Raw genomic sequence first — 23419 nt, 5'->3', positions numbered from 1 at the left:
GGAGCCTATTCACTAATCAACAGAATGACTGGAAAAGCTGTGGGACTTTGCTTAGAATTCATCCAGGGACAGGGAGGAACAACTGGTCAGCAGTTGCTTAAAGAAGCAGTGGTCAGGAAGAATCGAGATCTTTTTCTGTTTGTACCATATTCCCTCTTACTCTTTTAACAGAAGTTGTAGTTAGATAAATGTTAACCTTTGAACCTCCTCTCCTGGAAATAAAACAGTAGCTCTCCTTATTGTAGCTAAGGGGCTATCTACATAAAGGGCATGTCATTAACTTTATTTAGGTTGAATCTCAAGTTAGCAATAAAAACATAGATTTCCGTTAAGGATTTCTTTTTGTTTTTTTTTTTTTTTTAATTTTTTTTAACGTTTTATTTATTTTTGAGACAGGGAGAGACAGAGCATGAACAGGGGAGGGTCAGAGAGAGAGGGAGACAGAATCCAAAGCAGGCTCCAGGCTCTGAGCTGTCAGCACAGAGCCCAACAGGGTGCTCAAACTCAGGAACCGTGAGATCATGACCTGAGCTGAAGTCAGACGCTTAACTGACTGAGCCACCCAGGCGCCCCGAGGATTTCTTTTTGCATTGAAAGAAGAAAAGATGACTGTTCCTTCAACTGTACTTTGCATGATGTTTGTGAGATGACTGGATAAGATTACAATTCCATGAGATAAGTTTTTAGGAATCTTGAAATGGGTAGGAATGCATTAAACCACAAAATAGCGTTACAACAGCCTTATAGTTTACAAAGAATCTATTGTATCTTGAGTACCACAAATGCTGGAATCTGATGGTGTTTTACTGATGGTGTTAGTCAAGACTTCTTTGGTGGGGAGTGACAGAAACCCAACTCCGACGAGCTTAGCTGATGGAGAATGCCTTGGTTCATATAGCTGGGCAGTCCAGGGGTGGATCTGGCGTCACACATAGCTGGTGTAGGGCTGCTTCTCTCTCCCAGCTCTGCTAGTGACGCTTCACTTCATTCAACAAACTCTCCCCCGTATGACAGCCACAATGTCTCCCGGCCTCCTCCATCTCTCATGCTCAGCAACCACAGTAGAAAGTGCACTCGTGTCAGCCGTGTCCGCATAGCCATAAGCCCCAGAGACAACCCAGGTCACATCCTCCCGTGAATCGACCTCTTTGGCTAAGAGACGGGAAGCTCTGATTGGCCGGCTTGGGTCATGTGGCCATCTCTATAGAGAGAGGCTGCTGTATAGAAAGAGGTGGACAGTCCATTAGGACCTCCCAGAAAGGTCAAGAAAGTACCAACGGAAGGGGATGGAATAGCATGCTGTCTTGGCATACGGCAAGCTCCATTTTCTTCCTTATCCACAGAGACTATTCAGTTGGCATTTTCTAGGTCTGGAGTTGAAGTGACATCCCTTCACCCTGTGCCCCTATTCTCTGACTCCACTCGGAGTCAGCCGACCCATCTGAGCCCAAGTCCTGCAAGTACTGGCCTGGGGAGAGGACCTATTTGGAATACGTATCAGACTTTCTCCTTCAAGTATCAGACTTTATTTTTTAAATCCACCTATCATTTATTTATACATTCTTTGTACTCGTTTTGAGCTTTCTGCTAGAGCAACTCATGTAGTTTCTGTTTTCCTCATTGACGCCCAGTTGGTTGATACACGTCCCTTTGGGGCTGATTTCCATGTGTAGGGCTGGCTGTGAATGATGAGGTTTGTTCTTGGATCCGGGACACCTCCTTTCGGGGCTCTGACTCCCAGATGCTCCCTGAGACTATGCAATACCCCAGGCTGCACACCACCCTGCCAGCCTTCCATTCTTTCCTCTCGATCGCCCACACCCTTGGGGTTGCATTCCGATAGGTAGCAGGATCTGGTCACGGGTGTTGGGTCACGGGAAGATGACCCAATCCCCTAGTATACTAGCTAGTTGAAGTGTTTCCCTCCCAGATAACCTGCTTCCTTGGTTTATATAAATATGCTTCTTAAGGTCTTTGGTGGGGGTGCCTGGGTGGCTCAAGAGGTTAAACGTCAGACTCATGGCTCATGGGAGCTGAGAGTGTGGAGCCTGCTTGGGATTCGGTCTCTCGCTTTTTCCTCCCCTCCCCCACTCTCATGCACGCGCGCTCTCTCTCTCTCTCTCTCTCTCTCAAAATAAACAAACGTAAAAAAATAAAAAAAGAAGCCCTTTAGGGGATGTCAGAAGTGGAGGAAATCACAGTCCCAGGGGCTCACCAGTCATTTCCATGCACACAGGCACAGACATCTCCTCTGCCTATGCGTGAGGCAACATGAGGGTGCTCGTGCGTCCCTTCCTCCTTCGACACCTTCCCATTTAGGCCCGTGGGAAGGCTGGAGCACAATCAGGCTAATGCATGCTAGCATTGGTTACTATGACAAAGCAAGGCTGCCAGAGCCTCAAAGACATTATGTGTTAGAAATAGAACAAATCATTTTTAGCGGGTGCAGATAAATTAGTTTAATTTTCTCCAGCAGTCAGTTTAAACAAAATTTGGTAAGCTTTGTTTTGAGTAATTGAATGCAATTTGAGCTGTGAGTTGTGTGTAACTGTTGTACATTTGATAATGAGCAACTATCCCCATGTCCCCTTTCTGCGGAAAAGGATTTTATGTTCTGTGATTCTTGCAGATCCCCCATATCATGTCTATTTTCAGGCTCAGCTCCTAAATCTACAATTTATTCAACCAATCCAGTGCTTTAAAATATTTCTAGAGGGGCTTCTGACTGGGTCAGTCAGTTAAGCGTCCGACTTTTGATTTCTTAGGCTCATGTCATGATCTCACAGTTCATGAGTTTGAGCCCCACATTGGGCTCTACGTTAGCAGTGTGGACCCTGCTTTGGATTCCCTCTCTCTCCCTCCCTCTCTGTCCCTCACCTGCTCACACACTCTCTCTCTCTCTCTCAAAATAAATAAATAAACTTTAAAAAAAGTCTTTCAAGAGGGTGCCTGGTGGTTCAGTCAGTTGAGCGTCTGACTTCTGCTTGGGTCATGAGCTCATGATTCATGAGTTCAAGCCGCATGCTGGGCTCTGTGCTGACAGCTCCGAGCCTGGAGCCTGCTTTGGAATCTGTGTCTCCCTCTCTCTCTGCCCCTCCACTGCTCACGCTCTGTCTCTCTTTCTTAAAAATAAATAAACGTTAAAAAAAATTTTTTTTTAAATCTTTCTAGATAGTATATGGAAGTCACAAAACACACAGCAGGTGCTCAATATACAGTAACTGTGATAATACTGTGTCAGACTGTTTTTTCCAAAAATGGTCATAACAATCCTTCCCACACCACATATTCTTTTAGAACCTTGCCACCCCCCTATCAAAAGGTGAGGACTGTGCTCCCTCCCCTTGAACCTGGATGGGCTTGTGTGACTGCCTTGACCAAAAAAGTATGGAGGAAGTGATGCCTTGAGACTTCTGATGCTAGGTCAGGAAAGGTCAGGTCTCTGTGTCTGTGTCTGTGTCTCTGTCCACTTTCCCTGGAGCCCTGAGCCTCCATGTGAGAAGTCTGGCTACTTGAAACCACCATTCTGGAGAGTCCATAGAGCAAACATGTATATATCTCATGCTATAGAGACAGAGTATGACGGTTGGGGAGCCATTCAACCATCAGTTATTTGTGTCTTCTCAGCCTCAGGTGCCAGACATATGGGAGAACCTTCGGGGCGGTTCTAGCCCCCTCACCATCTGACTGTTCGTACATGAGGGACCTTAAGGGAGAATCCCCAGATCTGCGAGGAAATAATAAATTATTGTTGTTTTAAGCCCCTAACTTTTGGCGCGCTTTGTCATGTCACAATGACAGGATATTTAACATTTGGCAAGTACTGACTGAGTCCAGTACTGTGTTAGGTGCTTTGCAGGGATTACCTCATTTAATCTTGACTGTCCCTATGAGATGAGCATTTTTTTTTTTTTAACATTTATTTATTTTGGGGACAGAGAGAGACAGAGCATGAACGGGGGAGGGGCAGAGAGAGAGGGAGACACAGAATCGGAAACAGGCTCCAGGCTCTGAGCCATCAGCCCAGAGCCTGACGCGGGGCTCGAACTCACGGACCGCGAGATCGTGACCTGGCTGAAGTCGGACGCTTAACCGACTGCGCCACCCAGGCGCCCCGAGATGAGCATTTTTTACTCACCCTCATAGAAGTTGAGTGACCAAGGTCACACAACAGTGGATGACAGTCTGTTCTAGGGTCCAAACGCCCAACCACTAAGAACTGCACATTCCCTTTACTCACGACTTTTCTGCTGGGTAGCAGCATCTCCTCTGACCTCGCACACACGTTGCTCTGTCACCCAGTAGCAGAGAAGATGAGTGTTAGCAGAGGAGGGGCCAGTGGGGCCTCAGAGACCCGAGGTGATCCCTTCCAGCCAATGCCTAAACCCCAGTGTCACAGTTTTATTCCTTTAGCTTTAAGACCGTGCGTGGGGTTTTAAAAAATCCCCACTGGTGGTGGCAGTGGTGGGTGGAGACGTAATATGTCCTCTTAGTCATTTATGTTTAGGCTGAGTTTATTGGAAGCTTTCTTGTTGGAAGATTTTAATGGCAGCTGGGGGTAAGGGAGGGAAAGCGAAAGAAGGGAGGAAGGGAGAGGGGAGAGAAGGAAGGGAAGAAAGGAAGGAAAGAAATAAAACAGTGAAAATGTGGGACAGATACCCAGAAGGGAAAGGGTTCAGGGGCTGGAATGCCAGGGACCAAGATTCATTCCTGTATGAATGTATTCATTGTCATTAAAAAATTGTGTTGAATATCCACAACATACCAGGCTGTACATTGAATGCGAGGCATCGGTACCTCCTACCCTCATCTCAGAGGAATAGAAATGCTTACAACGTATTACTGGAAGCTTACAATGATTACAATGCGTACAATGCTTACTTCTCGATAGGCAGAAAGATCAGGGAAGTCTTCCTGGAGGAGGTGACAGCCGAGGCTTAAAAGACAGCGGTTAACCGGGCCAACAGGAGGTGGAAGGCATCAGGAAGAGGGGAAGAGCGTGAGCAAGGGCATGGAATGGTGGATGTGGAGGCCATGTGCGGTTCTGAGGTGCTGGAAGGTCAAGCGCAAGTCAGGTTGTGCTGAGGGATGAGCCTGGCTTGAAGGTCACTTACAGAGTTTGAATTTGGTCCTTGGAAGGTGGGTGTGGAGCCAGTGAAGTGTGTTCAGGGGGCTCCACGAAATCACTCTTGGCCAGCTCTCCCTCCTCACTTCTGACAAGCTCTGCCCAGCAGGATTTGTTGTTCAAATTCTACAAATTGAAGACGTCCCCTTAAAACCAAACTTGTTCAAATGCTAGTGGCAAAATCAGTGGGGAAAATGACCTAGCAGGGTCAGGAAAATGTCCCCACAGTGCCTGCAAGTCTTCATACGTGGGATCAGCCCTCCTGGCTGGGTGTTCTCCTGGAACAGACGGTGTTTTTACTACCACCAGCATGCGTCTCAGGGCAGGACTTAATTCACTTTCACAGTATTCAAACACTTAGAAAACCAGCAGCAACAGTGAGATGAGGAAGGAAAAGTTGGCCCATGTCACGCTGGATCCAGAGAATCAGCCACACACTGACCCTGGGAGGGCTGGGTAGAGGGAGGTAAGGCCCCAGCAGTGGGCCCTACGTGATCGGGGTAGGGTTGGGGGCGGGGGGGTGGGTACCTGAGAGCTTTTCTCCTCCCAACTTCCGAGGTGGCCCCCATGGTCTAGGCCACATTCCTGCAGTGATCAGACATGTGGTCAATGGGATGGGTCTGCTGAAGAGGCAGGTGCTGCCCTCCAGTGAACTTGAACCTGGGAGGGAGTAAGGCAGGAGCTGCTCTAGCAGCAAGCTTCCAGTGCCAGAGCCTGTAATTCTATCTCAGCTGTAGTCAGTCCAAGTTGGATTTTCCAGGAAAACCAATAGAAGGGGCACCTGGGTGGCTCAGTCGGTTAAACGTCTGACTCTTGGTTTCGGCTCAGGTCTTGACCTCATGGTTTCATGAGTTTGAGCCCCGCATCGGGCTCCGTGCTGACAGTGTGGAGCCTGCTTGGGATTCTCTCTCTCTCTTTCTCTGCCCCTCTCCCACTCGTGCTGTCTCATTCTCTCTCAAAATAAAATAATTTAAAACAATAGAAAATGTGAGAGAGGGGTGTTATGGGATTATATACAATTTACATGTCACAAACGTGTGTGTGCATGTGTGTGGAAATGAGAGAGAGCGATGGCTTCTGGGAAAAAGTGGTACCTGAACTGAATCTTGAAACACCAGTGGGAATCCACCCAAGCTGTTCAAGGCAGAGTGGCAATCTGCAATCACATCCTGCCTTCAGAGTAGGTGAAATTCCAGAAGGTTTTAGAGACTCTGCCCTGGATTACAGTGCTTCCCCAAACATCTGTGGACAGGAAACATTTCTAGAAGATGTTACTAGATAGATGTGCAGAGAGAAAACTGTGAACAACATCGCTCTACTTTCTGCATTGCTGGATTTCTCTGGGGCTTTAATATGCTAATGAGCATCAAACAGCCAGATCCTTCTTCTGCTGAGCACAAATTATGCTCTCTGCGTTGAATAGTTTTGGAAAATGTATAAAGTGCACTTTTCTATGAGGTGTGGAGCGATAAATCATTCAGTAACACATCCTGCCGTCCTGGGTGTAATTGGTGACCCGGTTGTAAAACCAAACTACATTTTGCCGAAGACAATATGAATGTGACCGAGTGGGTAAACGACAGCATGTTAGATTACTGGACACTTGTCAGTAGTTTGTGCACAATTCAGTCTTTCTCTGTGTCGCATCTGAACGCCTCTCGCCCAGGCTTTATTCTGTGTCACTGGACTGCAGTAAAGACGACCTGGCTTAGCAGAATGTGCCATGGACAGAGCATACATATTGGCTCCATTCGTGGAAACCTCCAAGAGCTGAGCCTATTTTTTATTCATTATGCTACGGGCTGTTGCAGAGACCCAGCAAGAGGTGGCACGGAGGGACAGGCAGTGGCAGTCTCGGGGACTTGAGATTTCATCCTCAAGGTAGTAGGAAGCCTTTGGAGACTCTTAACCAGTGGCATGTGATGATCAGGTATATTTCATTTTTACTTTGATTTTATTTATTTATTTATTTATTTATTTATTTATTTATTTAGAGTGAGAGGGGGAGAGAGAGAGAGAGAGAGAGAGAGCACGAGGGAAGGGCAGAGAGAGGGAGAGAGAGAATCCCAAGCAGGCTCCACACTCGGTGTATAGCCGAACCGTGAGATCATGACCTGAGCCGGAACCAAGAGTCGGACGCTTACCTGACTGAGCCCCCCAGCCCCCCTCCCCGCTCGGGTATATTTTAGAAGGCTCATTCCCAGAGAGAGAGGATCTGAAGTGGGGGCTGATGCCGGAGACAGAGAAACTAGTTAGGAGGCTTTTTCAGTATCGGGGGAAGCCGTCATTTAGGGGCTGAACTGAGTGAGTGGTGATGGGAATGGAGAGAAGGCACGACCTCAGAGACCCTCAGGAGGCAGAATGGACTGATTTGGCTCTGGAGCAGCTGTGGGGCAGGGGCGGGGTGGGGGAGAGGGAAGCACGAGTAAGAGGGCGCCCCACGACTTCTGCCTCATTCATTCAACAGGATGGACAACCGTGGCCTGTAGTTCCCGGACAGCCTAATGTGGGAGCAATGCGCGACAGAGCTCAGTTTGAATCCCGGCTGTCAATGACTTAGAGCTATGGCCCTGTGCCAGTAAGTTAGCATCTCTGTGCCTTGGCTTCTTCATCTGTAAAATGGGATGACGGTACCCCTGTCTTGCCAACATACAATGGCACATGGTGTGCTTGAGCAAGGGAAGCTACTGCTACTGAGAAAGCACAGAGGAAGAGGGGACGCGGTTTAGGGAGAAAGACCTTGAGGTGACTTGGGCGGCTACGTGGGAGCGTCCAGTAGGATAGTAGATAGACGAGCATGGAACTCGGGAGGAAGGCCTGGGCTGGGCAGAGAAACCGGGGGCCATCGACCTTTTGGAATGAGACTAAGGCAAGGCAGTGAATGAGAACAACCCGCCCGAGCACAGTGAGGGAGGGGAGCGGGGGGCCTCCCAGAGAGAGCTGGGAGCACCGCCATTGGGGAATGGCAGAAACTCAAGTACAGGAGCCCCCCTTATCCGTGGTTTCAGTTCCCGCAGCCCACCGTGTCCAGCTACAGACCACCCTCCTCACGCATCAACACAAGGTCAATGGTAGCCTAAGGCGGCATCACAACGGTTATGTCATTCCCGTGCCTTCATCTCGTCACGTGCGCGTTTTATCATCTCCCGTCACCACAAGAAGCATACGTACGGTAAGATATTCTGAGAGGGAGGAAGACCGTGACTTTTATTACAGCGTATGGTTTTTTTTTTTTAATTTTTTTTTTTAACGTTTATTTATTTTTGAGACAGAGAGAGACAGAGCATGAACAGGGGAGGGTCAGAGAGAGGGAGACACAGAATCTGAAACAGGCTCCAGGCTCTGAGCAGTTAGCACAGAGCCCGACGCGGGGCTCAAACTCACGGACCGCGAGATCATGACCTGAGCCGAAGTCGGCCGCTTAACCGACTGAGCCACCCAGGCGCCCCTATTACAGAGTATTGTTATAATTGCTCTATTTTACTATTGTTGTTAATCTCTTACTGTGCTTCATTTACAGGTCACATAGGTATGTCCGTCTAGGAAACAACGTGGTGTATGTAGGGGTCGGCACTATCCGTGGTTTCAGGTGGCATTGGGGGTCTTGCAGCGCAGGCCCCACTCATAAGCGAGGGGCTACTGTAGCGACGTGAGGAATCACAAGGAAGCACCAAGTGGAGTCACAGGGCCTGGATTTGAGTCTCCGCTCCATTGCTGACTGGCTGTGTGATCCCAGGTAACTCATACAACCTCTCGAGCCTCGGTTTTCCTCATCCATAAAATGGGAACGCTACTGATAATAGGCGCTTCAGGAGACTGTGGTGAACTAAGGTACGTGAGCTTGTTTTTTAAGCTAGAAAGCCTCACCAGTGGTTCCCTGGGATCATTTTTCCCCCCAGACTGAAACATCCTGGTTCTAAAAACCAGGTAACATTAAGAGAGCCTCTGACTCTGACTCCGGCCTCACTTGCTTGTCTGGAGTTCAGCTCACTTAAATTCCTCCCCGGCGGTTCTGAAATCGCTGGGCCAGAGGTACTGGTAGAGAGTCTGTTTTGCTCTGAGCAAGGAACTCCAAGCCTTTTCTGGGGACATGGCCCTTTATGCACAGGCTCTCCCATTTTCACCCACTTGACCCCACTACCTTTTCTACACCTGGTGGGACTAGGGGTGGACTGTCCTCCCAGGGTATCTGACGGGCCAACAGCTCCCCAAGCCTCCCCAGGCATCCACGTGCCGGAGACCCTGCCCCTCTCCTGTGCCGAAGTTTGGACTCCGGGGCACAAGATGGGAGAGGGAGGCTTGGGAGCAGAGTGAGGGTAGCTGATGGCACACCTCACCCCTGCCGGGGGCAGAGGTGCCCGGTGCCTGGGAGAAACTGTTCTGCCTCCTGCTGTTCTCCAGCTGTGTTCAGTTCCCCTTCTTTCCGGCCTTCCCTGTAAACTCCCACCGGTTAGGGCAACCCGAAGTATTGCTGTGTCTCTCAGCTTAGAGGAGCCTGATTGCCATGGGAGGATCTCAAGGTCCCTCCAGAGGGAGTGGAGTTTGCTCAGAGTAACGTGCATCAGCTACTCTATTTGGAAGATGGAAACACCCATTAAGTCTACTGACCAGGGACTGGTAAACAGGACCTTGGCATCCACACCACAGTGAGATCCTACAGCTGGAAAATAGCACAAGGAGGCCCGTTAGGTACCGATGCGGGGTGCTTGCTCCACAGGACATTTTCCTCTGCAAAAAAGTGTGAGGTTCAGAACAGTGTGTGTAATCTGATGTCACTTGTGCAGCAGATCAAAGACTAAAATATCTCTGGAATATCACACATAATGTAACGGCACTAGCTGTCCGTGAGGAACGGAGCCGGGTGGTGGTGGTGAGGGAAGGAATTTTCACTGAACATCCTGCAGTGACTTTTCTAAATCGAGAACACTGAAATGTAATCACCTGCTTAAACAGTGAAATCAGAAAAAAAAGCTTAGAACTGTGGCTTGTGAGGTGGAGCAGTCCTGAGTTCAACTTTGGCTCCACGATATATTGCCGTGCATTAGCGAACGAGTGGCTCAACCTGTCTGAACTCGGCTTTCTTATCTGTAAAATAATAACAGTAATGCCTGCCTGATAGGACTGTCATAATGCTCTACCCTTGTTGGCCCATAGTAGCCATTCACCTTTGATTGGCTATTGTTGTCATTGCCAATTTCCTTACAAGGCACTTAACATTTCCCCTTTGCTTGTCCCCTGCTCCTTAAGATACACGATTTCAAGGCAGTGTTATGTTTCGTTTGCATTTTTTGTCCTTTTTGTTGGTTCGTTTTTGTCCAATACTTTCCCCAGGATAAGGGCCTTGGGGGTTGGGCCAAGTAAATTAGAATCAGCTTCTGTTGTACTCAAAATTAGTCCTCTATTTGAAATGAGCGCATTATTTGGACCCAGCCTATGCCTATCTTCCTTTGCAGTGAGTTCTCCCAGTCCCTCCTGTAGTCTGACAGCCCACTGTGGATCTTCTAAGCACTTCTAAATGCCTGGTGAACACAGTCTATGTTAAGCTATGACATTGGTGGTTATTATGGTCCCCAATTCCCATCGTCTTCAATCACAGTATTGTATGCACTACAGTCACGGACATGTGACCAGGATTCCAGCACAGTGACAGCTCCAAGGGCTCAGGGGCTGGATAGACAAGGTCCCTGCTGCTTCTAACAGGAGAGAAACAGCATCCAGGCCAACTTGGTCCCTGTGCTGGCACTAGGGGGTGCTCTTTTGTTTAGCTATTTTCTTAAGTTTCCCTTTAGGTTTTTGAATGGATGGGCCTGCTGTGATCATTTCTTGATGAATGAGTGAACAATAAAAGCTGTAGGAATGTGATTGTGGAAAGGAAAGCCAGGCCTGCGTGTCTGGTTTTCTTTCTGTGGGGAGTGAGGGTTAATGCAGATTCCCAGGCTCAAGTGCCAGAGGCCCGGCTCCGTAAGCCTGGGATGGGGCCCAGGAATGTGCATTGTAGTAAGAACTCAGACGATTGTGGTATGCGTTCCGAAGGCCAAATGTGGGTAAGGAAGACAGGGTTTTGTTGTTTTTTGTTGTTGTTGTTGTTGTTGTTGTTTGTTTTAATCTCCTTTTCCTGTCTTTTCATGAAGATGTGCCTGCTGACTGTCACTCATGCTCATTGTTGCCCCTCCTTGGCCTGCCAATCTCTGCCTGTGTGTGTGTGTGTGTGTGTGTGTGTGTGTGTGTGCGCGCGCGCGCGCTCACATTTGTTAGATCTTCATCTGTGGGAATCTTCCAGGTTTAAACAGGGCGGGGGCGGGGGTGCTCTCTTCTGGAAGGATTTGCTTCTGTTTCTGCTGAGCGCTGCTAACTTGGAACCACTCAGACCTCTTCCACAGTTGTGGCCTAATGGAAGAGTCCAAGGTTCGGCTCCCCCTCCAGGCTGCTGGCTCAAGGGTATCTGCATCGCGCCTCGGCTGCCACCATTTGCTCTGAGGACAGTTCTGCTCTTCCCTGCCTGATCCCTGCTTGCAGCTCTAAGTTCCACTTATGGTTTGCTCCTTTTTTTTTGCAGGGAGGGGGTCCCTCAGCAATTTCCCCGATTTCCTACAAGCCCAGTGTTGCATCAATAAGTATGCTTTTATCTGGGATGTAGTCGTTTTGCAGCAGGAGGGTTTCCCCAGCCCCCCCACCCCCCGCCCCGGAAAATTGAATCCAGCACCTTACCAGTGGACATCTTTATTTTCAAAGGTAGACGTGCTTATTCCTGTGAGATGAAAGGCTAATACATCCATTGTGGGAGAATTACTCATCGAGCAGAGGCAGTTTGGCATCCCACACCGTGGGAGGGTTGAAAGAACCAGGAACACGCCTGGAGATGCTGTGTGTGTTACTCCTCGGATAACTGCCAGTGTCTTGCATTGGGTTCCACTCTGGGTATCTTGTTGAGGCCTGACAAGGCAAGAGGCAGGGTCGCAACAAATTCTGCAATGTTATTTGTGTCTGCGTCTATCTTTTTGTTCCCTCTTATTCCAGGGAAGGAGGTGTTCCTCCCATATCAACACCTGTCCCCACCCTGTGGGCTTTGGATCCCATCCCTCTGATCTCCCCAGGGACTTCACTCCTTCTGGAATCCTCCCTCTGCTGCACCACCAGTCTCTCTCTTGGTAGACAAGTCTCATGCCAAATGTGCTCCCTGTCCCATCTTTAAAAAACCCACCCTTGACCCAAGCTACCTCACTTTTCTGTTCCCCTTTAGAACCAAATACCTCAAAACACTTGTCTACACATGCCACCATCACTTCTGCACTTTCTGTTTACCTTCATTTCTCTTTGGTTTCTGTTTTTGGTGGGATGATCCACACACTTTTTTTTAAAGAATCAAGCAGTTCCATAAGGCTTGTGATGAAAAATAGTCCCCTGGTCTGCTTCCCGCATCAAAGACAGCTACCTATAACTCCTTTTGCTGATTTTCTTTCTTTCTTTCTTTCTTTCTTTCTTTCTTTCTTTCTTTCTTTCTTTCTTTCTTTCTTTCTTTCTTTCTTTCTTTCAAGTTTATTTATTTATTTTGAGAGAGAGAGATGGAGAGAGAGCAAGCACAACTGAGGGAGGGGCAGAGACGGAGAGAATCCCAAGCAGACGCCATGCTGTTGTTGTGGAGTCCGATGCAGGGCTCAGTCCCATGAACCGTGAGATCATGACGTGAGCTGAAATCGGAGTCAGACACTTAACCAGCGGAGCCACGCAGGGGCCCTGCTGATTTTCTTTTTGGCATTTAACTCTCTGTTTTTTAAATAAAATGCTAGTATCATGCTACTTCTTGATCCCGCAATTTTAGGCACTTTTATCTACTTCCCTTAGAGAGAGTGAAGATTTGACTCTCATTTTTTCCATCATTCCTTCCTCTTCCCTGCAGCACTCACATATACACTTACATCAGGGTGAGGGCATGGTGACGTTATAGTTTTGCTTCGTTAAAAAATCAGTGTTTATTTTATTATGATATTGAGAGCTGAGGCATGTCACAAATCTAGATGACTTTTTCTTTTTTATACACCCTTTAATTTTCCTGGGAATGCCTTTTTTCATTTACTTAGTTTTCCATGTACTCACCACCAGTTCCACTAAAGGCTGTCACTATTTAACTCTCCTCTCAAAATGTTTAGATTCAGCTATCAAATTTGTTTATCCTCTTGAGGAAATCTCTTCCACAGCCTTCTGACCACCTTCCTCATGTAGATCGTCTCCAGTCTGTCTTCCTGAGCTGTTGTAGGTGGCACTGTCTCTTAGGAGGTTCCTTCACTATCAGCCTGGGATTCTCTTCATCTTTTTCTTCGATCCCAAGTCCAAACTCTTCTCCTTTCCTATTTTTGTGGGACACATATTTCAGTCACTTCTTGAGAAAAGTGGATGGGTGGTAAATTGGGGGGGGACCTTGCAAGTGAAACTGTCTGTATTCTAAGCTTTTACTTAATAGATGGTTAGGCTAGGTATAAAAAGAATCTAGGTTGAAAATAACTCCTTCAGAATTTTGAAAGCAACATTGCTTGTGATCTAGCCTCCAGTGTTATGATTGAAAAGTCCAAAGACATTCTTTTTTTTTTTATGACTATGTATTTATTTTGAGAGAGAGAGAGCAAGCACAAGTGAGGGACAGGCAGAGAGAGGGGGAGAATCCCAAGCAGGCTCCATACTGTTAGTGTAGAGCCTGATGCAGGGCTTGATCCCATGAGCTGTGAGACCGTGACCTGATTCAAAATCAAGAGCCAGGCACTCAACTGACTGAGCCACCCAGGTGCCCCAACGCATTCTGATTCTTAATCGTCTGAATGTCATCTATTTTCTCTAGGGAAGCCTGCAGTCTCCCCTCTTTGTCCCTAGTGTTCTGAAATTTTACAATGATGTGCTTGGGGATAGGTTTACCTTCATCCATTTTGACAGTTCAACTCTAGAAAATTTTCTTAAATTATTTCATTGACGATTTCCTCCCCTCTGTGTTTTCATATCTCTTTCTGGCACTCCTATTATTTGGGTACTGGAACTCCTAGACAGATCCTCTAATTTCCATATTTTTTTTTCCTATACTCCATTTTATTGTTTTTTTGTTTTTGTTTTTGGGTTTTTTTGTGGGGTTTTTTTTGTTTGTTTTTTTTTTTTTTTTTTTTTGCCTAAGCTTTATTTTTGTAGCCCTTCTACTGAGGCTTTCATTTCTGCCATCATACATTTAATTTCCAAGGTCTTTAGGTTGTTGTTTGTTCTCTGAGGGTCCTATTTTTACTTGCAATCTGTTCTTCTTTCCTGGTTGCACTATCTCTTCTAAAAGCTGTGAGGATACTAAATATATCATTTTCTGGAAGTTTTCTTCCTCTTGTATAGTCTTTATTTTCTCCAAGTGGCTTTCTTCAGATATCTTTTAATAGCTGCCTGCTTATGCTTGGTAGTGGGGGCAAAAAAGCTGATTTGAAGCTCTGTTAACATGAATGGAACTTGTCAACTGTGAGCTTCAGAGGAGGGCAGTCTGCCCTGGCTATTTCCTTGGGTAACCCTGATGCAGGTATCTTGCCTCTGGACTGGGCAGTTTCCCAAGAGAATCTTCCCTGTCTGAGTTCTGGAAGGTGAGGAGGGGAGGAGTCTTGAGGAGTCTCAGCACACAAGAGCATACAGTCTCTTAATCTTCCTGCTTGGTACCCCAGTCTGGAGACTCATGGTCATATCTTTCCAGAGAATGAACCTGTCTTCTGCCAGGCCTGGAGAGAGCAGTAAAAAAGACCATTCAGGACATGGTTGGGGGTGGGGGGGGGCGGTGGTTGCAAATATGATTACTTTTCAGACTGCTTTCAACCAGTTTCCATTGCTCAAATGCCAATTCCCAGTCCTCTGACCTTACCTCTACTTTTAAAGTTTCCTGGTGCCACCATTCCCTGAGACTTTGAAAATGTAAATTGTGTTAGTTTGCGGCTTCCTCACTACTGACTCAGGATCTGGCTTCCTTCAGTCTGCTTAATCAGTTACAGCTCATCTGTGTGATTTTTAGCTTGCAAAACATTGTGGTTGTTGTGTGTTCGTCCCTTCTCACCATCCTTTTGGGTTTATGGTAAAGACGATCACATTATTGTTGTTTTTGTGGCGTTTCAAGAGGCAGTAAAGTTGAATGCGCATGTTCACTTGCTCATTAACCCACCCACTCTGGCTCCGCCTCCACTGACATCTCTCTCACCAAGGTCACCAGTGACTCCATGTTCCGAAACCCAACGCAATGTTCTTCATCCTTGACCTGCGCCACTTCTCAGCAGCTTTTGTCAAAACTGACTGCTCTCTTGGCTGGTCCTCTTCTCTTGGCTTCTGGGATGCCACCTCTGACTTCTCTGATTTCCCCTTCTCCGTCCTCTTCTCAAGTTCATTTTCCTTTACCTGTCCTCTGAAGAGTGGTTTCTTCAGGGTGGATCCCAGGCCACCCCTTCCCCTCTCCCTCTGCACTCACTTCTCTCTCCTTGCGGAATCCCACACTTTTGTTCGTGGCTGCAGCACTGACCTTCCTTTGATGTTCTGTCTTGTCTTAACTCCCAGACATGCTTAACTTCAAAGTGTCTAAAACAGAACTCCTGATTTTTTTCCTCTAAATTAATTTCTCAGCAAGTCTTCCTTACCCACCCTGCTAAGCAAGCAGAAATCAGAGTCATTCTTGTTTTCTCCCTCTTCCTTACCCTTGACATCCAAAACATCAGCCAGCCTTCCTGACTCTGCCTCCGTAATGTGCCTCCAGTCTATCCGTTTTTCCTCATTCTCCCTGCCACCTTCCTTTGTCTGTAAGCTGCTGTCATCTATCTCTTGCCTTGATCATTGCAACAGGCTCAAAACTGGTCTCCCTACTTTTTCTCTTGGCTCCCTAAAGTCAGTTCTCTACACAAGTGCTCTTTAAAAAAAAAAACAAACCCCAAAAGCAGATTAGTGTCTCTTCTGAGAAAAATACTTTGTGTTGCTCTTATAACAAAGTCCCACTTGTTACCATGTCTCCACCAGATGTCTGGCTTTTCTACTGGGCGCCCTTGTTATCTCCCTGGGGATCTCCACATCTCTTCTGGGTGCTGCAGTCTCCTGATAGACATGCCAGAGCACATACCTCTCCTATTTTTCTATGTTTCATTGCTGAGGGGAGTGCCAAAGGGGTGACATCTATGCCCTAATATCAGGCAGCTTTAAAAATTTTTTAATCTTATTTATTGAGGTATAACTGACACGTAATATCACATTAGCTTCAGATGGACAGCACAGTGATTCTGTAATTGTACGCATCGTGAAATGCTCACCACAATAAGTCCACTTCACATCCATCTACTCTCTTGGCAATGTCCAAATATGCAATACAGTGTCATTACCTGTAGTCACCATGCTGTCCCTGACACCCCCAGGACTTATTTATATTCTAACTGCAAGTTATATCTTTTGACCATCTTCACTCATTTCGCCTACTCTCCACCCCAACCTCTGGCAAGCACCACAAACAGCTCTGAGTGGGAGTATTTTCTAGTTTTGTTTACAGCCTCCTCCTTTCTACAGACTTTGGGTCCAACAGGTTCATAGAGGGGGAGGGTTTGGAGGACCAGGGGCATCAGCAGGGCAGGCTGTGAACTGAATAACCGCCATGAGACTGCACTAAGAACCTTCTTTCTTTCTGACCGCTCAGACCTTGCTTTTTGAGCAAGCTTGATTTCCCCAAATCTTCCCAGGAGGTTTCTCAGTCTCCGAGGCAAGTAGAGCTCCCCGGAGCTTTGACCAGAGAGGTTTAGCTATTTAGCTTTAACTCGTTCCTCACCATGACCACTGACTTTTCTTTCGTTCTCTAATCACCCCCCACACCTTGTCCCCCTAAAATGTCCCCATACATTTTTGAGGACCCAAAAGAGATTCACTGTTCTTTCTGTATAGGGCTTATCCAGTAAGGTGGGGTTTGTCCTCTTTTCTTCCCCCCACAGTCCTAATGCTATTCTTATTTGAGATGCCTTGATAAGAATGAAACTGCCTGCTCTCTGGCCTCTGGTGGCAGCAATTCCGAGATTCCTCAGTGCGTTGCTTGCTGTTAGCTGAGAACTTGAAAGGCGCATCAGTTAATTCAACCTAATGAAAGAATCTGTCAGGAGGTAAAATCAACAATGCGGATAATCAAAACATTCCACCGGCCCACACATAATTTTTACTAGCTCATTTCCTCCCAGCGCTGCCGGGGTAACACCCTATGCAATGTAGATAATAAACATAAAAATCAAATCATTGTTCTTATATTCATGGCTTGTTCCTGGATTTGGTCACATGACTGTTTATGAGGGAGTTCTCAAGTGTGGATGGAGTAATTTTTCACTCTATTTCCAGTAACTGTTCTATTTTTCTTAATTCCGAATAGGATTACTGACAGCATACACACGGCGTGGACCTGGAACGTTTCTCCAGGCCCTTAATCTTCCCTTTTCCCCTTGTGAATAGTAGGAACACAGTGTAGCTTTTCCACAATGGGGTTGCCCTCGGAGAAGACCCCTCCCTAGATGCTTGCCCGGCCCCATGTGAACAGCTCTCAAACGGAAGATGGGCAACGTGACCAATGCGTGCACTTTGGTGTCACGTGAACCTGCATTGAAATCTTGGCTTTGGTGTCACGGTTGACGTCGGACGAGTCGCTTAACCTCTGTAAGTCTTAGTGTCTCATTATGAAAATGGGGCTTTTAATAGCACCTACCTCCTCACGCTGCTGAGGACTAAATGAGCTAATCCATATGCAAAGTGCTTATTATACAGAGGCTGGGGCATAAAAGAGCTCCATAAAGTTAGCTACAATTAGTCATAGGAGCTGGGTGGAAGACTGCTGCCTCCCCCGCGCCCCCCCTCCCCAGCCCCCGAGTGGACCTGTTCCAGTCTGGGAGGCCTGTCTGTGTGCACCGAAGGTCCATCTGATCCCCTGTTTATCAGAAAGGGCGTCTTGCAGGGATGGCCACCCTCCAGAGTCCCCAGTGGTTTCCATGGTCGCCTCTGGGTACAAAACTCAGCTGCACCTTTGCAGAAAGCTCGTCCTGCCTGTGAGCTCAGTCTCTCTGGCCAGAGGTGGAGACCCAAAGGGAGAAGGGCCTCCACACTTTTGGAGCCCCATTAGGGTTAACATAGCTTGTTCTCACTCTGCCTTGCTCTGAGGATTCCAGGGCTTTAAGGATATGGTAGGAGAACATGTAAAGTCAGCCCAGCAATGTCAAAAGCAGGATAGAAAGATGGGGCGCCTAGGTGGCTCAGTCAGATGAGTGTCCAACTTCGGCTCAGGTCATGATCTCACAGTTTGTGAGTTCGAGCCCCGTGTTGGGCTCTGTGCGGACAGCTTGGAGCCTGGAGCCTGCTTCCGATTCTGTGTCTCTTTCTTTCTCTGCTTCTCCCTTGCTTGTGCTCTTTCCCTCTGTCTCTCAAAAATAAATAAACATTAAAAAAAATTAAAAAAAAAAAAAAAAGCAGGATAGAAAGAAGTCCCGGCTGTCCCAGTCAGTCAAGGAATAACAATAACAAGAATAAATCATTTCTATTTTTTTATTTTGTAAATGTTTATTTTTATTTTTGAGAGAGCGTGAGTGGGAGAGGATCGGTTTCGGGGGGTGTGGTGGGGGACAGAGGATCTGAAGTGGGCTCTGTGTTGACTCGAACTCATGAACCCTGAGATCATGACCTGAGCCGCAGTTGGACGCTCAATCCACTGAGCCACCCAGGTGCCCCAAGAATAAACATTTTTAAAGCTTGAAACAATAGCTAGCCTCTGTTGAACACTAGCCTCTATTGTTAAGACTTGTGTTCAGAACCTTCCATGCACTGTCCCCTCTTCTTGACAACCCTGTGAAGCAGGTACTGTGTTTACTTCCAACAGTGCCTCTGGTCTCACAATGAGTAAGCATCGGAGTCTGAATTTGAACACAGGTTTTTTTGGAGGGGGCGGGGAATGCGACGAACATTCTAAATCCTTGATTTCATGACCCTCAAATTCAGGCAGAGTCAGATCAACCCCCTCGAATGGGTGGTGTATTGGGAGCTTCATGCATACGGACAACTTCTGTCTTCAAAATGCCCCACGGGCTGCCTCAGCTCCTTTTCCACCAGCTTCTGAGCTGCCGGCTCTCTCAGGAGGCAACATTTTCTCCCGGTTCTTACAAATGAAAGGCCTGTGTCTGTCCTGCTCTTTTTTTCCCTTTCCTCTCTTTACTGTAATCAGGAAGTCACGTTTTTCAGTTAGGATAAGGCAATTACTTTTCTGAAGACTAAGCAGAAGGTAAACCAAACCTCCTTTTTACGTTAATTTTACGGGGACAGGATTGGGAGATGGCCTGACTACCCTGCGTCTCACCCCTCTCTTATATCTACACCTCATCTGATGAAGGCATCAGTCACAACAGCGACAACCAAAGTGGCATCAACAGTGTAACTGACTGTGGTCCTTTTCGCTCTCCTCTGGGAAAGGATGAATAAAAGTCACCATCTGTTTCCCAGAGCTTTGCTGTGCTGGGGTCTAACTTTATACATAAGTACAGTTAACAGCCTGCCCCACCCTAAGGAACAATAGAATAAACATGAAAATTAATTTATAATTTTTCACTTGCCTGGGACTCATTTTTATTGACTCTGACTGGAGCGCCTGGGTGGCTCAGTCAGTTGAGTGTCCGACTTCGGCTCAGGTCATGATCTCTCGGTCTGTGAGTTTGAGCCCCGCATCGGGCTCTGTGCTGACAGCTCAGAGCCTGGAGCCTGCTTCTGATTCTGTGTCTCCCTCTCTCTCTGACCTTCCTCCACTCACACCCTGTCTCTCTCTACTTCAAAAATAAATAAACATTAAAAAAAAAATTTTATTGACTCTAAGTAGGCAATGCACCTTTGGTAAAGGGAATTGAGTAAGATACCCCACGTTTCTTTAATGATTGGAGGTCCAGATTAACTGTTGCCATTAAGCAAACAGCAAACAAAAAATTGTCTGTACGTGCCTTCTTTTCTTTCAGAGAAAGAATCTCAATTATCTGGGCTACTCTGAGCTATGTGAACATTGCTGAGAACAGTCAAGAGCCCCAAGAAACAGTTTGCCCCCCTGCTCCAGCCCACAGTCAGGGGTGAGGAGAACATTCTGTTCCTGTCCGTGAGCTTTGCCCTAAAAACCCGAACCCTGCACTCCTGGACTCCTGGCCTTGTGAACTAGCCATCCTCTGCCAGCAGCATCGGGCACAATCTATTCCATCTAGTTGAGGCCTCTTTTCGTCCGATTATATTCTGACAGGTGCCAGCTGATTCTCAAACTACTTTTCAGATTCACATGCTGTCAAAATCTTCCTGGGTTCAAGGTGAAGTTTCGATCAGGGAGAGCTGATGCTCGGATTTGGGACCATTGGTCTTAGTAAACACTGTAGATGGCACCGTGCAAACCCATAGAAAATGCTCGTTCTCCAAACTCTGCCCTTCCTTTGCTGTAGAGAGAAGTAAGACTCCGTGTGTAGGGACTAAGATCTAGGCTCCAATCTTCCTCTTCCTGACATTTAGACCAACCTTTGGCAAATGTCTCAACCTTTCTTTGTTTCAGGTGAAGAGGAATTACAGAAACAACATTATTAATTCATCCAGTGTGACACTAAAGGACATGGAGGGCTCTAAACAGCCTTAAGAACACGCAGTGCTGGGGCGCCTGGGTGGCTCAGTAGATTAGGGGTCTGACTTCGGCTCAGGTCAGGATCTTACAGTTGGTGGGTTTGAGCCCCACATCAGGCTCTGTGCTGGCAGCTCAGAGCCTGGAGCCTGCTTCGGAGTCTCTGTCTCCCTCTCTCTCTGCTCCTCCCCCTCTCATGCTCTGTTTCTGTCTCTGCCTCTCTCTCTCTCTCTCTCTCAAAGGAAAAAGGAAAAGAATATGTAGTACTATGTGGATGTTTTACCAAAACCTTCTCTGGGTTTTTGGAATTCTCTTTGGAATTAGTCCTGTGGGAATATGCCTCTGTGGATCTCTTCTCGCCTCTAATTCAGTCCCCTTTTCTTCAAGCTGTTACAGTCTACAATCTGAAGTTCTGCCATTTTAAAAAATCACACAGCAGCCACATCATCATCACCAGACTTTCCTCTCCAGGCCATTTTCTGGAGAATGTGGCTCATATTTCCTGGTGAGAGAACAAATCGGTTATTCATTACATCTTATCAATGAGCTAGGGCTACACAGAAAGGAAGTCTAATGAAATCAGAAACTTGGAAATACCAGCAACTGCTTTGTCCCGGGTTTTCATCTGGGGTGTAACAAAGTCCCACAGGACATTCCTCCAGGCTCTGAGATGAATGCTGAAGGCATTGACAGCATTTGCTGAATCTCTTTAGAATTAACTCCGAGGAGCTGACCTGTCTTCTCCTGAGAATTATTTGGTTTAAATATTAATGGGGGGGAATTTACAATGTTTAGTTTCACATTTCTATATAAATGTTTTGTGGTAACATATGCAATTAATTATTTTCTTTTTTCCACATGCGCAAAATTTTCTCTTTCACTCTCTCTAACCTCTTCATCCAAGTCAAAAACTCATTTATCTTCTTGCTGTTTTAATATTTCAGTTTCTCTTTCTTGTTTTCACTCTGGTTGTCATGTTTACCTGGCGTCTGTGTATCACCTCAACGCCAGGACTACAGATCTCCCCCGGGATGCATTCTTCAAAGGTGAGAGGTGAGTGAATGGGCCCATGTTCAATGACACCTGCTGACTTCCCCCCCCCCCCCGCCCCAATCTGTGAAGAATGGAATTAGATTTTGTGCTTTGGGGTGCTAACTTTGAGCTCTTGTCCTTTACAACAAAATTACAATTTGTAGGTCAATGAGGATGTGTCAGCTAGTCAAGATTGGGGAACCGGAGGGTTGCTCAGTGGAAACAACTTTAGAATCTTCCAGATGGAGGGCATGGGGGAGCCTATAGCTCTGGTTTGCTCGCTGAATCTGGACTCAGGGGATCCTTGCTGAAGTTTGGCATTCAGGACTAAAGAGATTTAGCTGGAATCTGCATCCTGTTGGCTAGAATTATTGCTGCTTTCGTTCCTCATTTGTATGACTTTTTCACTTGGCAAATTCAAAACGTATAAAGCAGTGAATCTGTCTGTATTCTTCTTTCAGATGACTGATCCTGAAGGCTTAGGGTCCTGCACAGCTTCTGTTCTGTCCTAAACTGTGACTCTCTCACTCAAGGTCTCCTTTCTTCAGCTCACTACACTTGGGCAGAGCCCTGTGATGCTTGGCCAGATAAATAAGATCTGTAGGTAGAAGGGCTTTGGTCCCTAAAGCCCTCTGCTCCAGTTTCCATAGAAACAAGCCAAGTGTGATACCCACCACAAGGGCTCTTAAAGCCACACCTACTTTATTCTGAGAATCCCATCGCGTTACAAATACCACTCAGCAATCGTTTTTATTTTCTATTATTTTTTTTTTCAGCAATAGTTTTTAAAGGCATAATCTACTTCATTGCTCTGGATGGCTTTGACTAAGGCTTTCAATTCCCTGTTGCAACCCTCCCTCCTTTAAAATAATTATTTTTTGTTGTTGCTTTTAAACTTGATGGAAAAAAAAATGACCAATTCATGCCAGTTGAGTTATAGATCCTGAACAGATGGTTTAAGATAATTTATTACATGTTACATATTTACATTTAATTTATTAGATTTATTCCTAAAGTTTGGGGAGAAAATTTAGTACCAACTAAAGAGTTATAATTAAAAGAGCACAGAGACAGGGTGCCTGGGTGGCTCGGTTGGTTAAGCATCCGACTCTTGATCTCAGTTCAGATCTTGATCTTAGGGTCTTGATCTCAGGGTCGTGAGTTCAAGCCCTATGTTAAAAGAGCACAGAGACAGCAGTCAGAGACCCCAAGCACTGATTGAAACTTTAGCTCTCTCAGAGATAACACTTTACTTTGTGACTTTGGGTGATACCACAAACCTCTCTGGCCATGATTTCCAGTTGGTAAAATCAAAGGACTGGATCAGCTGATCTCTAACTTTTTCTGGGTTCAAGAATTCTTTGAATTTGTGGTGTTATATAGTAGCAGAAGAGATTCCATGAAAAAAATAGAATGTTGCTCTGTCAACAATTATGTCAGAGTAATAAGCACTTTGTAGGAAGGTTGCTACTAACATCATAAAGGAAGGAAAAGGGAAGGAGGGAAAAGAAAAAATACCACTTACCAAACTTCTGCTGTGTGCTAAGAAATTCAGAAGCATTATCTCATGTGAAAACACATCATTTCAGAGATTTCCTCCTTAATGGACAGAGATGCCATTTCTGCTTCTGGCCCCA

The 23419-nt window shown here is 46.5% G+C and overlaps 2 long non-coding RNA genes across 5 annotated transcripts in view; both read left to right on the top strand.

The window, feature by feature from the left end:
- LOC113600623 (uncharacterized) overlaps nucleotides 1–12568 on the top strand; it is a 38876-nt gene extending 26308 nt beyond the window's left edge. For 2 of the 3 annotated variants that reach the window (XR_008292578.1, XR_008292576.1), the window contains 4 exons: nucleotides 6937–7055; nucleotides 7593–7703; nucleotides 8134–8297; nucleotides 8646–12568. This is a non-coding gene — a long non-coding RNA (uncharacterized LOC113600623). The remainder of the gene's footprint in view (nucleotides 1–6936; nucleotides 7056–7592; nucleotides 7704–8133; nucleotides 8298–8645) is intronic. The other variant, XR_008292577.1, reaches the window with a different exon arrangement.
- A 1663-nt stretch (nucleotides 12569–14231) lies between these two features.
- On the top strand, nucleotides 14232–22564 carry LOC128312799 (uncharacterized). 2 transcript variants are annotated; one of them, XR_008292550.1, is made up of 4 exons: nucleotides 14232–17785; nucleotides 20116–20223; nucleotides 20418–21803; nucleotides 21947–22564. It is a non-coding gene; the product is annotated as an uncharacterized LOC128312799 (long non-coding RNA). The 2 variants fall into 2 exon arrangements; XR_008292549.1 differs by having other exon boundaries at nucleotides 20116–21803.
- Nucleotides 22565–23419: the final 855 nt, after the last annotated feature.

This window comes from Acinonyx jubatus, chromosome F2 (genome assembly GCF_027475565.1).
Source record: "Acinonyx jubatus isolate Ajub_Pintada_27869175 chromosome F2, VMU_Ajub_asm_v1.0, whole genome shotgun sequence".
Lineage (NCBI taxonomy): Eukaryota > Metazoa > Chordata > Mammalia > Carnivora > Felidae > Acinonyx > Acinonyx jubatus.
The sequence above is the reverse complement of the archived record's forward strand: the minus strand, read 5'-3'. Positions and strand labels throughout refer to the sequence as shown.